Source organism: Ictidomys tridecemlineatus, chromosome 2 (assembly GCF_052094955.1).
Source record: "Ictidomys tridecemlineatus isolate mIctTri1 chromosome 2, mIctTri1.hap1, whole genome shotgun sequence".
NCBI lineage: Eukaryota > Metazoa > Chordata > Mammalia > Rodentia > Sciuridae > Ictidomys > Ictidomys tridecemlineatus.
In genome coordinates this window covers 121,097,001-121,114,834 of record NC_135478.1, presented here as the reverse complement: position 1 = coordinate 121,114,834, position 17,834 = coordinate 121,097,001, and the positions used below count along the sequence as shown (strand labels likewise).

The 17,834-nt window shown below is 41.7% G+C and overlaps 1 pseudogene; it reads right to left on the bottom strand.

The window, feature by feature from the left end:
* Positions 1 to 540: 540 nt before the first annotated feature.
* LOC144368526 (testis-expressed protein 38 pseudogene) lies at positions 541 to 1,176 on the bottom strand (annotated as a pseudogene).
* Positions 1,177 to 17,834: the final 16,658 nt, after the last annotated feature.

Below are 17,834 nucleotides of genomic sequence, written 5' to 3'. Positions count from 1 at the left end.
GAGAAACAACCAGCTTCTGTTGTTTCATAGATATCACCCAGTCAGCACATAGTGTGTTGTGGTTCACTGACCTCATGATGACTTGCTTGGCCAGTGGCATAGCCACTGTGGACTGCTGTAGCCCTGTGCCATTGGCAACTGTTACTCTTGTGGCAATTTTACTTCCCATCCTGCAGAAGAGCAGTGCCTTTGGGGACCTAGCCCAGGGTCTTGAACACATTGAATACTTGATGGAAGGAATTGAGCTTATCCACAAGTATTGGTTCAATGTGTCTCTTCAGAGCCAGCCTCCAGTTCTCATTGTATGGGTGAGACTTGTGCACCATCACAAAGAGGAAGGACATTGCCTTCCTACTGGCAAATGAGATGCAAATGAGTATAACATTTTAAAAAAAATCTTTACTATGTAACATCTATAAGAGTTATGACCTGTGTATCAGGATCACAGTCTTTGACTCCTTTTTCTAATATCTAGCCCCTGAAGCTCTTCCTTTCATTGAGAAGAGGCTTTAACCCTGTAGTAAAAGTCTACATATTGGGTCAGTTCACTCCTTGGGCCAGTGCAGGAAGGGAAGAGTAGTGGACCTGCCTTTCAGGAGCCCTGAGAAAGGGGTAGGAGGCAGAGTGGGACAACATGGGAGGAAAGTTCCCGGTGCAGAGGGGAGGGGCAGAGGGGATGACACTGGAAAGACAATCAGGAAGGGGTGATGGGGTCTGGCGCTCTGGCATCCCCTTAGGTGAGGGCTCCTGTGAAACCACCAGAGTAGGTTGGAGGGGAACAGCGGCTTTCTCCTTGGGGCTTCTACCTCCGAAGGTGTGACACATGTCTTCACGGGGGAGTGGATCCGATGGAAGAACAGGAATTTGGAGTTCAATATCAGTATAGGCAACAGGCCTGGGAGGGTCTATTCTGATGGTGGCCGTCATGCCATATCTGCGTCGTTTGTTGACCCAGTACAGCACTGGGTTATAACTGAAGGTGGCAGCTTTCATCACCTCCACCCACTGCTGGGCATGCTGCCTCCTCTGCAGGTTCTTCCTCCAGTGGAGTAAGAGGATGAAGCCAGCAGTTATCACGGTGCAGAGCCCCAACAATCCGAAGTACCATGGCACCCACTCTGAGGCAGTAAAAAAAAGAAAAGAGGCAAGCTGACTGACAGCTCTAGCTTGGGACATGAACTGTATCTCATTGGCTCATTCATCCTCTCATTCCCTCCCACCCTTCTCAAAGACATGCCTAATAATTTTCTGATTCAGTCAAAGCTATATTTGCAGGGCATGTAAGCGACCCCATTAGCCTTTTTCAGATAAGGAACACTAGGTGTAGAGGGGCCATGATCTGCCCAGACTCAAGTCAGGCCTTCTGGCCCCTGCCACAGTCTGGCTGTAGCAAAATAACCAGGGGGTGATGAAGAACTTGTGTACATTGATACAGCAGGAGTGGGAGCCATTTATTGTAGGACAACAGAGGTATTTATACATTCCACACAGCTTATCTTAATTAACATAAACTAGATGCAGTAGTCAACTAATAAGAAATCTCCACACTTAATGGCTCCCTGGCATTACTTCACAAACCACTCCCTCTGGCAAAATGCCAAGCGCCATCCAGACTTGTTTACAGACTCTAACAGGCTCCCAGTCTAGGACCCATACAGTCATTCAGACCAAGAAGCCTCACTAAGGGCAAGGACCTCAATTGTATCTTTTCTTCTTGGGCAGAACATGGTCTCTGCCTTTGAGGAGTCCTTAGTTTCTTAGAGGAGTCTGTCTCTTAACGAAATAGCACTCCATTCAGGCAGCCACCACCCCCATTCATGCAAAGAGTCTTCCCTGAACGTTTGTTTCCCACACTCAAAGGTCTGGGTTTACTTACTGCCTGGAAGGCCCATGTCCTCCTTTTGTGAATCCAAAGGTTCACTCTGGTTACCATGCGTATGGCTCTGGAAAGAGTGAACTCACCCACTACTCTGCCCACCAATGGGAGTCCCCAGAAGGCCCAGTCCCATTGTTCTCTAAAGATGAGATCACCAGGTTCTGAGCATCAGGAATTCTTGTGCTGGTGCTTGTAGAGTGGTTGGCAGTTGATGGAATAAGGGACTCCATCATGTGACATCTCATGAGCATGTTGTTTTCCATGAAAGACTGGTCCACCATAGAATTGTCTGTCCCCAACTTTGTTTGGTGAACTCACAGGGCAGTCCCCAGGAAAGGCCCTTACACCCTCAGGAACTTCTACTTGTGTTTTTAGTTGTTAGGGAGCTATTTTTCTGTGGGGAGTGGGGCAGGGAGGACAGTGAGCACTGGACATCCTGAAAGGTTAATAAAATAGGTACTTGTTACTCTGTTTTTCTATATGCTTAACAAAACACTGTTGAAATCTTGTTCCCAGGATGTATTGTCCCCAACTGTGAACTGTTTGCTAATCTTGTTCCCAGGATGTGCTTTCCCCAACTGCCAAACTGCAGGATGCACTCCCTCACTCAGTTGCAGGCAAACTGCTCACTCGCCCTGACCCATCAATGAACTTCCCTCTCTGCCCTCTCCAAGAAAAGTATATAAGCTCTGCTCAAGCGGTTCTCAGGGCTCTATCTCTCTTTGCTATAGAGAGCTTGGGCCCTAGCATGCTGGTCTCCAAATAAACCCACCCTTCTGCTTTTGCATAAGCAATCTCTTGTGGTCTCTTTCTCCAACGTTTTGCTGGACCCTTACATCGTTACCCTCAAGAAGTGTCTTACCTAGTTGTCAGGGAACAAAAGGGTTCAGAAGAGCCCTACTTTTGCTCCTACCATCTCACTTTTGTTTCTTCAAGTGTTTTGGGGGCATCATCAGGTCCCATGGAAGCTCCCCCATATGGGATCCTGCTTCTATTTCCAGCTTTATCTCCCTCCCCATTCATCATATACTGTTTTCCACACCTCCTTATCCTCCCAGGTGGTCAACTCCCCAACTCTGAGACAAAGAGTCCTTTCAGTTGAATTCCAAATTTCTAGAACTCTGAAGCGGATGAATTTGAAACAAATTTGTTTTACTATAAGTTTTACTATAAGTTTGTATAAGTGGAAAATATAATGTTCTACAGATTTAATATATGATTTTTTTAAAGTTGTTCTATATTAACTGGTATAAAAGTGATGTCCTTTTAAACAATACAACCTACCCACTATGGAAAAATGAAGTTCAGTTAAGTATAAATTAAATTTAAAGCTTAACATGAAAAACCCCAGCATGATGCTCTGCCACTGAAGTTTATTTTAAAATCAACATTTTTTATTTCATCTTCCTCTCCCCGTACCTTATCTGGGGGGAACAGGATTACTTTTTGTCCAGTTATCTGTCCTTGAGCACATACCCACCACAGGAGTGAAGAAATTCAGAGTTGAGGATGGCACCAGAAGATTTAAAAAATGATTGTATCTCAGATTAACAAGTGAAGTAGGACCAGACATGGCATGTCTGCAGAGCCAGATCTTCACAGGCAGGATGCTCTGAGGATCAGAAGGTCAAGGCCTCCAAGCAGACTCTTGCCTTTGCCTGGCCTCTGCAGACAATGGCAATTATAAGAAGATAAAGAGAAAGTTTGGGGTGGCTTCCCTGAGAGAAGGGGGGGGTGGCCAAGGACAGATTCCTCCCTAGTGGTTCTCCTGGTTCTGATGTGCCTGGAGTTGGGTACTAGAGGGCCCAAAGATCAGAAAATAGATAATGAAAGGAGGATATTGGAAAGAAGAAAGGATCTAATATGCAAGAGCATGCTGGAATTGAAGAAGGGGTAGACACAAGACAGGGGTTCTGGGCAGGAAATTATCCTCATTGTGTTTTCATTGAATCAACTATATATATATTTGTGTGTGTGTGTTTATTTGATACACACACACACACACACACACACACACATGCATGCACGCACACATTATTTTCTTATTTTTAATGAAGTACAATGCATCAAATTCAGATAAATTAATTTAGATAAATAATTTTTTTCCTCTAACCTACTCCTCCCATTTCTCTACCTTGGTAATTTTTAATCACTGTCTTCCTCATTGATCAAGGCAGAAACAGGGAGTCATCTCTGACACCTCTCTAATATCCTATCACTTCTACTATCAGTGTCTCTCTTTAGCCAAAACAGGTACTTTCCATGGATGCCACCATTATTCCTGGCCATGACTGACAACCCCCTTTTCAATGTAACTTTTTTTTAACTCTTAATATAAAAGCATTTAATATTACCACTTGATTTTGTGTCGAAAATATAGTTGTAAGCTATTAGTATATTAGGACTTCATTTTCCATATCTCCCTTTATTTTTCCAGATCATTTCTTTTTTTTAAATTTTTTTTTATTGTTGGTCGTTCAAAACATTACACAGTTCTTAATACATCATCTTTCACAGTTTGATTCAAGTGGGTTATGAACTCCCAACTTTACCCCGTATACAGATTGCTGTATCACATCAGTTACCCTTCCATTGATTGACATATTGTTTTTCTAGTGTCTGATGTATTCTGCTGTCTGTCCTATTCTCTACTATCCCCCCTCCCCTCCCCTCCCTTTTCCTTTTCCCTCTCTACCCCTTCTACTGTAAATCATTTCTTCCATTTGTATTATCTTGTCTTACACCTCCTTTCCTCTTATATATCATTCTCACTCCCTTTCCCTCCCACCTCTCATCCCTGTTTAATGTAAATCTTCTTCTCAAGCGCTTCGTCCCTACCCTGTCCTTGTTTACTCCCCTTATATCAAAGGGGTCATTTGGTATTTGTTTTTTAACGATTGACTAGCTTCACTTAGCATAATCTGTTCTAATGCCATCCATTTCCCTCTAAATTCTATGATTTTGTCGTTTCTTAATGCAGAGTAATACTCCATTGTGTATAAATGCCACATTTTTTTTATCCATTCATCTATTGAAGGGCATCTAGGTTGGTTCCACAATCTTGCTATCGTGAATTGTGCTGCTATGAACATCGATGCAGCAGTGTCACTGTAGCATGCACTTTTAAGTCTTTAGGGAATAGGCCAAGAAGGGGAATAGCTGGGTCAAATGGTGGTTCCATTCCCAGTTTTCCAAGAAATCTCCATACTGCTTTCCAAATTGGCTGCACCAATTTGCAGTCCCACCAGCAATGAACAAGAGTGCCCTTTTCCCCGCATCCTCTCCAGCACTTATTGTTGTTTGACTTCCTAATGGCTGCCAATCTTACTGGAGTGAGATGGTATCTTAGGGTGGTTTTGATTTGCATTTCTCTGACTGCTAGCAATGGTGAGCATTTTTTCATGTACTTATTGATTGATTGTATGTCCTCCTCTGAGAAGTGTCTGTTCAGGTCCTTGGCCCATTTATTGATTGGGTTATTTGTTATCTTATTGTCTAATTTTTTGAGTTCTTTTTATATTCTGGTTATTAGGGCTCTATCTGAAGTGTGTGGATTAAAGATTTGTTCCCAGGATGTAGGCTCCCTATTTATCTCTCTTATTGTTTCTTTTGCTGAGAAAAAACTTTTTAGTTTGAGTAAGTCCCATTTGTTGATTCTAGTTGTTAACTCTTGCGCTATGGGTGTCCTATTGAGGAATTTGGGGCCCAATCCCACAGTATGTAGATCGTAGCCAACTTTTTCTTCTATCAGATGCCTTGTCTCTGATTTAATATCAAGCTCCTCGATCCATTTTGAGTTAACTTTTGTGCATGGCGTGAGATAGGGATTCAGATTCATTTTGATGCAAATGGATTTCCAGTTTTCCCAGCACCATTTGTTGAAGATGCTATCCTTCCTCCATTGCATGCTTTTAGCCCCTTTATCAAATATAAGGTAGTTGTAGTTTTGTGGATTGGTTACTGTGTCCTCTATTCTGTACCATTGGTCCACCCACCTGTTTTGGTACCAGTGCCATGCTGTTTTTGTTACTATTGCTCTGTAGTATAGTTTGAAGTCCGGTATCACTATACCGCCTGATTCACACTTCCTGCTTAGCATTGTTTTTGCTATTCTGGGTCTTTTATTATTCCATATGAATTTCATGATTCTTTTATCTATTTCTACAAGAGATGCTGTTGGGATTTTGATTGGTCTTGCATTGAACTTATAGAGAACTTTTGGTAATATCGCCATTTTGATGATGTTAGTTCTGCCAATCCATGAACGGGGTATATTTCTCCATCTTCTAAGGTCTTCTTCTATGTCTTTCTTTAGGGTTCTGTAATTTTCATTATATAAATCTTTCACCTCTCTTGTTAGGTTGATTCCCAAGTATTTTATTTTTTGGGGGGATATTGTGAATGGAGTAGTTGTCCTCATTTCCATTTCAGAGGATTTGTCACTGATATACAGGAATGCCTTTGATGTATGCATGTTGATCTTATATCCTGCCACTTTGCTGAATTCATTTATTAGCTCTAATAGCTTCTTTGTAGACCCTTTTAAGTCTGCTAGGTATAGGATCATATCATCTGCAAATAGTGATAATTTAAGTTCTTCTTTTCCTATTTTTATGCCTTTAATTTCTTTCATCTGTCTAATTGCTCTGGCGAGTGTTTCAAGGACTATGTTGAACAAAAGTGGTGAGAGAGGGCATCCCTGTCTTGTACCAGATCTTAGAGGGAATGCCTTCAATTTTTCTCCATTCAGAATGATGCTGGCCTGTGGCTTATCATAGATTGCTTTTACAATGTTGAGGTATCTTCCGGTTATCCCTAATTTTTCTAGAGTTTTGAACATAAAGGGATGCTGAACTTTGTCGAATGTTTTTTCTACATCTATCAAGATGATCATATGGTTCTTATTTTTAAGTCTATTGATGTGGTGAATAACATTTATTGATTTCCGTATATTGAACCAGCCTTGCATCCCAGGGATGAATCCTACTTGATCATGGTGTATAATTTTTTTGATATGTATTTGAATCCAATTCGCCAGAATTTTATTGAGGATTTTTGCGTCAAGGTTCATTAGAGATATTGGTCTGTAGTTTTCTTTCTTTGAAGTGTCTTTGTATGGTTTCGGAATCAGGGTGATGTTGGCCTCGTAGAATAAATTTGGAAGTTCTCCCTCTTTTTCTATTTCCTGAAATAGCTTGAAAAGTATTGGTGTTAGTTCCTCTTTAAAGGTTTTGTAAAACTCTGCTGTATACCCATCCGGTCCTGGGCTTTTCTTAGTTGGTAATCTTTTGATGGTTTCTTCTATTTCCTCTATTGTTATTGGTCTGTTTAGGTTGTCTATATCCTCCTGACTCAATCTGGGCATATCATAAGACTTAAGGAATTTATCTATGCCTTCACTATCTTCTATTTTATTGGAGTATAAGGATTCAAAATAATTTCTGATTATCTTCTGTATTTCTGTTGTGATATTGCCTTTTTCATCCCGTATGTTAGTAATTTGAGTTCTCTCTCTTCTTCTCTTCGTTAGCATGGCTAAGAGCCTGTCGATTTTATTTATTTTTTCAAAGAACCAACTTTTAGTTTTGTCAATTTTTTCAATTGTTTTTTTGTTTCAATTTCATTAATTTCAGCTCTGATTTTAATTATTTCTTGCCTTCTACTTCTTTTGCTGTTGTTTTGCTCTTCTTTTTCTAGGATTTTGAGATGAAGTAAGAGATCATTTATTTGTTGGTTTTTTCTTTTTTTGAGGAATGAACTCCAAGCGATGAATTTTCCTCTTAGAACTGCTTTCAATTTGTCCCATAGATTCCGATATGTTGTGTCTGTGTTTTCATTTAACTCTAGGAAGTTTTTAATTTCCTCCTTGATGTCTTCTAAAACCCATTGATCATTCAGCATCCTATTGTTCATTCTCCAAGTGATGCTTGATGTTTCCTTCCTTCTTTTATCATTGATTTTCAGTTTTATTCCATTATGATCAGATAAGATGCATGATATTATCTCTACCCCTTTATTGTCTAAGAGTTGCCCTGTGACATAATATATGGTCTATTTTTGAGAAGGTTCCATGTGCTGCTGAGAAAAAGGTGTAACTACTTGATGTTGGGTGGTATAGTCTATATATGTCAATTAAGTCTAGGTTGTTAATTGTGTTATTGAGTTCTATAGTTTCCTTATTTAACTTTTGTTTGGAAGATCTGTCCAGTGGTGAGAGAGGTGTGTTGAAGTCTCCCATGATTATTGTATGGTGATCTATTAGACTCTTGAACTTGAGAAGAGTTTGCTTGATGAACACAGCTGCACCATTATTTGGGGCATATATATTTATGATTGTTATGTCCTGTTGGTGTATGGTTCCCTTGAGCAGTATGAAGTGTCCTTCTTAATCCCTTTTGATTAACTTTGGCTTGAAATCTATTTTATTAGATATGAGTATGGACACTCCTGCTTGTTTCCGCAGTCCATATGAGTGGTATGATTTTTCCCAACCTTTCACCTTCAGTCTATGAATATCTTTTCCTATCAGATGCGTCTCCTGTAGGCAGCATATTGTTGGGTCTTGTTTTGTGATCCATTCTACTAGCCTGTGTCTCTTAATTGGTGAGTTTAAGCCATTAACATTTAGGGTTATTATTGAGATATGGTTTGTTCTTCTAGCCATATTTGTTTATTGATGTTACTAAACCTGATTTGTTATTCTCTTTGACTACTTTCCCCCCTTTACTGTCCTACCTCCCATTGTTGGTTTTCAATGTTATTGTCCATTTCCTCTTCCTGTAATGTTTTGCAAAGGATTTTTTGAAGAGATGGTTTTCTGGCTGCGAATTCTTTTAACTTTTGTTTATCGTGGAAGGTTTTAATTTTATCTTCTATCCTGAAGCTTAATTTCGCCGGATACACGATTCTTGGTTGGAACCCATTTTCTTTCAGTGTTTGAAATATGTTATTCCAGGATCTTCTAGCTTTCAGTCTGTGTTTTGAGATCAGCTGTTATCCTGATTGGTTTGCCCCTAAATGTAATCTGTTTTCTTTCTCTTGCAGCTTTTAAAATTCTCTCCTTATTCTGTATGTTGGGCATCTTCATTATAATGTGTCTAGGTGTGGATCTCTTATGATTTTGCACATTCGGTGTCCTGTAGGCTTCTAGGATTTGGGATTCTGTCTCATTCTTCAAGTCTGGGAAGTTTTCTCGTATTATTTCACTGAATAGACTGTTTATTCCTTTGGTATGTAGCTCTGTGCCTTCCTGTATCCCAATGACTCTTAAATTTGGTCTTTTGATATTGTCCCATAATTCTTGGATGTTCTGCTCATGGTTTCTTAGCAGACTTGCTGAGCTGTCTATGTTCTTTTCAAGTTGAAATACTTTGTCTTCATTGTCTGATGTTCTCTCTTCTAAGTGATGTACTCTGTGGTAGTATTCTCAATTGAGTTTTTAAGTTGGTTTATTGTTTCCTGCATTTCTAGGATTTCTATTTGTTTGTTTTTTATTACCTCTATCTCCCTGTGAAATTGATCTTTTACTTCCTGGATTTGTTTGTCAATGTGATCTTTCATTGTCTGATTTTGCTGTCTCATGTCTTCCTTGAGACTCCAGATCATCTGAAGCATATATATCCTGAACTCTTTATCTGACATTCCATCTATTGAAGCTATTACCTCTTCTAAAGTTGAGTTGACCTGCATTGCTTGTGGTCCTTTCTTTCCTTGTCTTTTCATGCTGCTCACGTTTCTTTCTGCTTGGTGGAACTGTTTTGTTTATGAGTTTTTCCCCCTAATTATTTATATTGCTCTTGTATAGTTGAAAAATCTCCCTTGCAGGGCGGGTAGTGGCTGTGCTCCTTCTCTGGTTGGGGTGATCTCAAAACCGCGCTGGCAGGCCGCTAGGCCTGCTCTGCCTATTGTTTGTGGGTCTGCCTACCCTGCGGGAGCGGGTGACGGCTCTGCTCTGCCCCCCCTCCAATTGTGGCGATATGACTATCACCCCCTCGGGTCGTTGGGCCTGATCTGGATGCAGGCGGCTGCTCTGCTCTGCCCCCCTACTCCAATTGGAGTGGCGTATCTACCATGCTGGCAGGCCTCTAGGCCTGATCCGTTGGTGGGTCTCAGGTCTGCCTGACTCTGGCAGTAAGGGGAGTTGGGTGTCGAGAGTCCTTTGGTCCTTGCGGTCACACCCACAGAGAGATTTTGAAGTTTCCCGGTTGTTCGCCAGGTGGTCGGGGCTATTAGGAGATCCCGGAGGGCATGGCCATGTGCGGGGCCATGCGGGGACCCTTCTAGCTGAGTCGGGCCACCGGGAGCCACGTGAAGAGCGGGGTAGCTGTGTCTGCGTGGTTAAGATCTGGGCGGGTGATTTGGCTGTTCGCCGAGCGAGAGCAGGGCCTCCCGGGAGAGCCGATATGGCGGAGGCGTCTGCCGGTTTGGGCTGCCACTCCGCTCCGGGCCGCCGTCGCTTTCAGAAGCTGCTGGTGGTTGCGGGGTTGGACCTCTGCTCCCGCCAGGGGGGGGCCACCTGTAGAGCCGGGTAGCTGTGGCCGCGTGGTTAGGGACCAGGTGGGTTAGGCGGCTGCTCCCAGAGCAAGCACTAGGCCCCCCAGGGGAGCCCGGATGGCGGAGGCCGAATTCCGGTTCAGGCGGGGCGGGCCAAGTCGCTCCGGGTGTCAGCCGCTTGCAAAAACGGCCGCTAGTTGCAAGAGTTGATTTCTGCACCCGCCGCAGGGCCACCTGTATAGCCGGGTAGCTGTGGCCGCGCGTGATTAGGGACCAGGTGGGTTAGGCGGCTCCTCCCAGAGCAAGAGCTAAGCCTCCCGGGGGAGCCGCTTGCCGGATCGGCTGATGGCTGCGGGACCAGATCTCCGTGCCCGCGTGGCCGTCCAAGATCCACTTCTCTGGGACAAACTGTCAATTCCAATAAACCTACCAGTTCACGGCAGCTCTCTTTTTAAGGGAATTATGCTAGAAGTTCCTCCGTAGGTAGGCTGCCGCTGTTCCAATGGGTCTTTCTTATCCGGTTAAAGTGGAGACGTTAGAATCGCTGCTTCCTCGCTGGCCACCATGTTGGATCCCTGTTCCAGATCATTTCTGCCAGCATTGGAAATGTTGACCTTGTCCAACTCATTGTGTTAATTCCCTAAACAAATTTTCAGGTATGAGAATGACCTGGCTGTATGCCAGACTGGAGTCTGACATCATTGGCCTGTACAAGGTACTGGATGAGCTAATCTTGGCCAGAGGTGACCTGGAGATGCAGATTGAGAACCTGACTGAAGAACTGGCCTATCTGAAGAAGAACCACAAGGAGGTCAGAAGTTGTTTCTTTCCTCCAAGACCCCAAAATTACAGTTTCAAGTTTACAAATCTGGAGTTAAAATATGTCCTGTTAAAGTGGTCACTTGTTTTAGATGAGCCTCTGTGAACATTGCTGCTGGTGCTGTTGATAATGGTTCCGACTAAGGTTTAACAAATTAGAGGAACTTTCTGATTTTATCATTTTCATTCTTAGGTAATGAATTGGGTAATGAGAATTCTAATTATCATGATTTAGTGATTTTGAAAATAGTATATGTATGGTATTTCAAAAGTTAGAAAATAAACAAGTGTATCAATAATACAAAATGCTATCTATGCCATACATGGAACTCTGATTGGCCATGGTGTATATTAGGGGCTGGTGTAGAGAATGGACATGGGCAGTAAATTCCTAAAGGACTCCACTCAATTTTCAATGACTCTGCAAACTCTGCAGGCCTAGGCACTGTTTTCAGCCCTTAGTTTGACAAGTATAGTTGAAATCCTTCCAGCAACATACTTACCAGGCCTCCCCTTTCTTTACAGATAGTGGACTCTATAGAAAAAGGGCCAACTAACCCTTATGGCCCATAGGTGCAGCATGTAAGGTCATAGTCACTAAAAGGACCAGTGAAAATATCTTAAGTTTTTATTTTTTATCGTGCTCAAATATATTGCCTTTTTTTGTTGTTGTTCTAATTAGTTACATATGAGAGTAGAGTGGATTTTGGCACTTCATGTATCATAGAGTATAACTTCTCATTCTTCTGACTGTATATGACATAAAATTACAGTGATTGTGTTTTCACATTTACACATGAGGTAATAATGTGTGATTTATTCTCCTAACCCACCTACTTCTATACCCCCTCCTCCTTTCATTCCCCTATATCTAATTTAAAGTGTCTCTACACTTCCCTAGACACCTTCCCTTACTGTGAATTTGAATCTACATATCAGAGAAAACGTTTGGCCTTTGGTTCTTTGGGATTGGCTTATTTCACTTAGCATAGTATTCTCCAGCTGTATCCATTTACTAGCAAATTTCATCATTTCATTCTTTATGGCTCAGTAATATGTCATAACATATATATACCACATTTTCTTTATCCATTCATCTGTTAAAAGGCACCTAGTTTGGTTCCATAGTTTAGATATTGCTAATTGAACGGCTGTAAACTTTGATGTTGCTGTGTTACTTTGGATATAAACCGAGAAGTGAGATAACTGGGTCAAAAGGTGGTTCCATTCCATTTTTTTTTTCTGAAGAATATTCATACTGCTTTCCATATGGTTGCACCAATTTCCAGCCCCACATGCCCTGTATGAGTGTTCCTTTTTCCCCACATCCTCAACAAAATTTATTGTTGCTGATATCCTTGATAGTTGCCAGTCTGACTGGGGTGAGATAAAATCTTAGAGGAATTTTGATTTGTATTTCTCTAATCTCTAGGGATGTTGAACATTTTTTCATATATTTGTTGATTATATTTATTCTTCTCTGACATGTCTGTTCATTTCCTTTGCCCATATATTGACTGGATTATTTGGTTTTTAGGTGTAAAGATTTTTGAGTTCTTTATATATCCTGGAGATTATGCATATAATAACTATTTTGTCACATTCTGTAGACTCTCTCTTCATCTTAATGATTGTTTCCTTTGCTATTAAGAAACCTTTTAGTTTAATTCCATCCAATTTATTTATTATTGATTTTACTTCTCATGCTTTAGGAATCTTGTTAAGGAAGTCAGCTCCTAAGCCAAAGTGGTGAAGAATTGAGCCTACTTTTTCTTCTACTAGGCACAGGTTCTCTCTTCTAGTGTGTAACTTCTTGGTTCACTTTGAGTTGAGTTTCTCACAGGGTGAGAAACATGTTTAATTTCATTTTGCTACATATAGATTTCCATTTTCTCAGCACCATTTGTTGAAGACGCTATCTTTTCTCCAATATATGTTTTTGGCAACTTAGTCTAGTATGAAATAACTGAATTTATGTGGGTTTGTCTTTGTGCCATCTATTCTGTACCATTAATCTATATGTCTGTATTGGTGCCAATACCATGTTGTTTTTGTTACTTGTAGTATAATTTAAGGTTTATCGATTTCCTATAAACATCATTTTTTTAAACCAGGGATTAAACTCAGGGGCACTCAACCACTGAGCCACATCTTCTGCCCTATTTGGTATTTTTATTTAGAGACAGGATCTCACTGAGTTGTTTAGTGTCTTATCATTTCTGAGGCTGGCTTTAAACTCACCATCCTCCTGCCTCAGCTTCTATAGCCACTAGGATTATAGATGTTTGCCTTTATGCCCAGCTAAATATCACTTCTTTAGGGATCCCTTTTCTGCTTTGCTCAGTGATGGCTATCACAGGCCCCCAGACTGCTCTGCAGCATTCATCACATGAATCTGTCTTCTCATACCTGTCCTCTCCAAAAGGACAAGTATTCTGACCTTGTATACCTAATGAGGGGCCTGACAAGGAGATGGAGTTCAAATCATTATATAACTGATAAATTCATACATAGTCAGCTTTAAGTAAGTGAGTAAATTCACACTAAAATACCACTCTGGAGATTCCATTAATCATGGATGCTGGGGTGTTGCTTCACCAGAGCCAATCCTTTATAAGAAAGAGAACTTGGTCAGAAAATACCACTCCAGGCAGGCCTGACAGAGTCAGGAAGCCAGATTCCCAGGTCAACACAACAGAACACAGGGGGTATGGAGCAAATGTATGGCAGTGCAGAGGGCAGGAGGAAACCCCAGGGGAAAGAATGAAAGTAGTATTAGTAGGTTCCTTGGCTCAGGGCCACCTGAGTTGTTTGTCCTCTGGCCCTGGAAGCTCCCCACCCTGTCTTCTCCACTAAGACCATCTGAGCAAGACATGAGGAGCCAGTGCCCTGAGAAGACCAACACAGGCCTAAAGGTGGGGTGGATTATTTTTGTGTGATCTTTGTGAAATAAAATACATATGCAAAGTACATGAAATGTATCTGTGGAGACTGATGAATTATAACATGAGTGGGCTGACACCCACCTCCCCAGTCAGGACCTACAGCATCCCCAGCACCATAGAATCACACACATATTATTCCTGACCTACTTGCTACATCCCTAAGGTGGCCTTGGCCCTGGATTTTGTCATTACCATGTTCTCACTCCCCAAAGAGTAATTGTATATCTCCTGATTTTGAAGGTCTTAAGGATGGGAACATAGAGCACATTTTGTTCTTTCCACTCAGTATTTTGTGAGTCATCTTCGAGTTGTATGTAGCCTGTTTACTCACTGTTCCTGCATTAAATTTTGTGCCTGAGAGTCTCACAAGCTATGCATCCTGATTCTGTTGATGGACAGTTGTGCTATGTCTGGCTTGTGTGCACCACTCTGTGTCTTAATGTGAGGCTATTCTTCTGGATGACTTGTAACATTGTGGGGAGTTTGGAAGGGAAGGAAAGGGAGGCGACACAGGAAGCATCTATTTTCATCAGGACAGGGCAGGTGTGAGAGGCCTGGCTACAGAAGTGAGAGTGGGCCTATGGGTATCATGAAGAAAAGGCACTGCAAATCTCCTTTGATGTTTACTCCTGTCTGAGACTGGACTGGTATCCTTCTCCTAAAAAGATTTGGTTGTTATGAGCACCACACAATCCTCTGGACTGGGATACCTGACCCCTGCAACCCTCTGGGGTATAAACTAGTTCTATATGCATAGAGAAGACAGGCAAGACAATCTATTGCAAAACACTGTCCATGAGGGACAAAGGAAACACCACCAACTGGCCAACAACTGTGTCTCTTTTCCCAAGATGGGCATATCTCAAGAGGTTTCTGTTTGGGAGATTCAGGGATTCACTGTCACACATCCAGGGGCTGGCCTGCTTAGAGATAAGGTAGCCAGAACCCTGGAGTGAAGATGCTTACACAGCTGGCCCCTACCCACACCTCAGCTGTGCTGGGAACTAGGCTGCTCAGTGGAACCCAACTCTTGGAGACTTTGGAGAGCTCAGGGCAGAGCTCCCCACCTTTTCAAGAAAACCTATCTCAGCATCACCTCAAATCTCCTATTTCCTACTGGGAACTGTCCTGGCCAAAGATGGCCAGGAGTCTCTCCTGTCATAGGAGACTGGGGGGGGGTGCTAAAGCTCCAAACCCCAGTTCTTCTGTTCTGAAGAAATAAGAGTTTGAGTCAGTCACTGAAAACCAGAAAAGAGAATTTTATTAGTAGTAAAACTAAATTAAGACTCAAACAAAGAGCACTCCCAAGAGGGTAGGTTATCTCCCAGCAAAGAACAACAGGAAACAGTGTTATCTCTGAATATTTTGGTGTTTTGTGGTTGCCTTGAGAACTGGGTCTACCTTCAGCACCCTTTGCCAATATAGTGTTCACCTCCTTCGTGTTGAGTGGTTGAGTTTTGACCTTAGTTGGTCCTCTCCAGAACTGTCATGGTGGCCTTCTTGTTCAGAGGACTTCATCTACAAGTCAGTTTTCTGTTAATATGAATATTCAGGTTAATGACAAGGCAGAATTCACCTTACAGCCCCTGCACTACTGAGAAAATTTTTCTTCTGATATATATTGCAACAACTATGGCCATAATTTCTAGCTTTACAATGACCCCAATTGACCCTGTCAAGAGTTAGAATAGCCCCCATTAATATTTCTTTCTGGATATATATCTTGATTGGCCCTCTTTTACCTGTTTATTCTTTAAGGTTTCCACACCTGTTGTTTTTCTGTAAGTTATCTGTTTACCCATTTGCCTTAAAAGTAACGTAAAGAAAACTATAAAAGTAACTTTAAAGGAAACCCATGACCTTGCCATGTTATTGGTTTGCATTTCGCTGGTCACTACTAACTGCTACCTAATACTCCCTGCCAAGGTTCAAGACCCTAAATCATATCTGGGACAAGGGTGACTAATGCCTACTTTCTGCTGATAAGGGTAGGTATTTCCCATACTTGCTGTCATTGAAATGCTCTTGATTATGAGTTAAGCTCTATCCAGAGGGCCTCAATATCTGAAATAGAGGAAATCATTTAGAGGCAAATGCCCTATGAGAAAAACAACAAGATACAACTATCACCATAAAATTGATATACCAAGAGACAGAGAAATATTAGATACATTGAGCTGTTCCAAAAACCAGAAATTTCCTCCACCAAAAAGTTCTATAAAACCCCTAACTCCATGGCAAGGGTGGTGAGGACAGAGCATCTTTTGGGGAATGCAAATCTGGTTTTTATGGTAGGGGTTACCAGAGACTGAAGTCAGGGGAAACTCACCACTAAGCAACATCCCCAACCATTTTTATATTTTATTCAAAGACAGGGTCTTTCTGAATTGCTTGGGGCCTTGCTACTTTGCTGAGGCTGGCTTTGTACTTACAGTTTTCCTGCCTGAGCCTCCCCAGCCACTGGGGTTCAGGCATGTGCTTCACTTTCCAGTGGCTTCTCCTGCCACATACAGGGCAAGAAGTCTTTGGAAGCCTGCCTTTAATTGGGCAGATTTTCTTCTAGTGCCCTCATGCTCTGTAATGATGACAGACACCTTCAGATGCTCAAGGCTTCTGTGGGGAAGAAAAGAGGGTGGCCATGAAGAGCTGCAGTCAATAATTGTATTGGTCTCTTGGCCCTCTTTTCTCCTTTCTTAGGTCCCTTCATGTTTCCTCCTGGTTTGATCATAAAAGACCTGCATGGCTAACTTTAAGGGAAGTCCCAGGGCCTGCTACCAATTTTGTAATTTCTAAAATCTGGGTCAAATTGAATAATAAATATATCTTTTAAAATAAGTTGCCTTTCAAGAGATGCAAGATCTAAGAATGTATATTTTACTAAGCCTTCCTTAAATATTTCTACAAAAGTCCTGGGATTTCACCCCAACCCCTGATCAATTGATGCCAATGTCATAGAATAGGTTTCATCCTATTATTTTTAAGTACTGCCTTGAGACAAGTGATCAGGTGATTTCTGTATCACCTTCAAAGTGATTCATCATAACTCCAATGAGGATGCTCAGTTTGAACAGCAGAAGGGCACACAAGGTATAAAGTGTTAGGAAAATATAAATCATCCTCCAAACCTTAGCAAACTGAGGTCTCGGTTAGAGTTTGACTCAAAATTATTGTTATATCTCTCCAGATTACCTCAAGGCCTTAGTTTGAATCCCTCTATATATTTATCAGGGTCATCAGCAAATCTTCCTAAATCCTGTTGGGCCTGTTTTAGATCTTGCATAGAAAAAGGTACCTGCATTCTTACCAGTCAGTATTCTCCATTTTCCTCTTGTAATGTGTATAAACTGGTAGTAGGCTAAGTAGGGACAGACTCATGATGAGGGAAACCAGGGTTGCGGGAATGGGGGTGGGTACAGAAAAGAATGGGAAAATTTGATATTGACAGATGAGTGTTAGGTACATTGTTGAGAGGAAGGAAGGTGTGATTTGGGGGTCCCTAGGCCAGTAATGTTTTGACTCATTGCTAGAAAGGTCTCATCAGAATAGGATGGGCATGATATTGAAAAGTGGGTGAGGGGAGCAAGAGTTTTTGTGTCACTCTATTGGAAACATAGATAGTCCAAAAATAGTGGTTCTATTGTAGAACCACTAGTTCTACAGGATTACTGACATAAAAAAGAGCAAGAATCATTATATTCCTT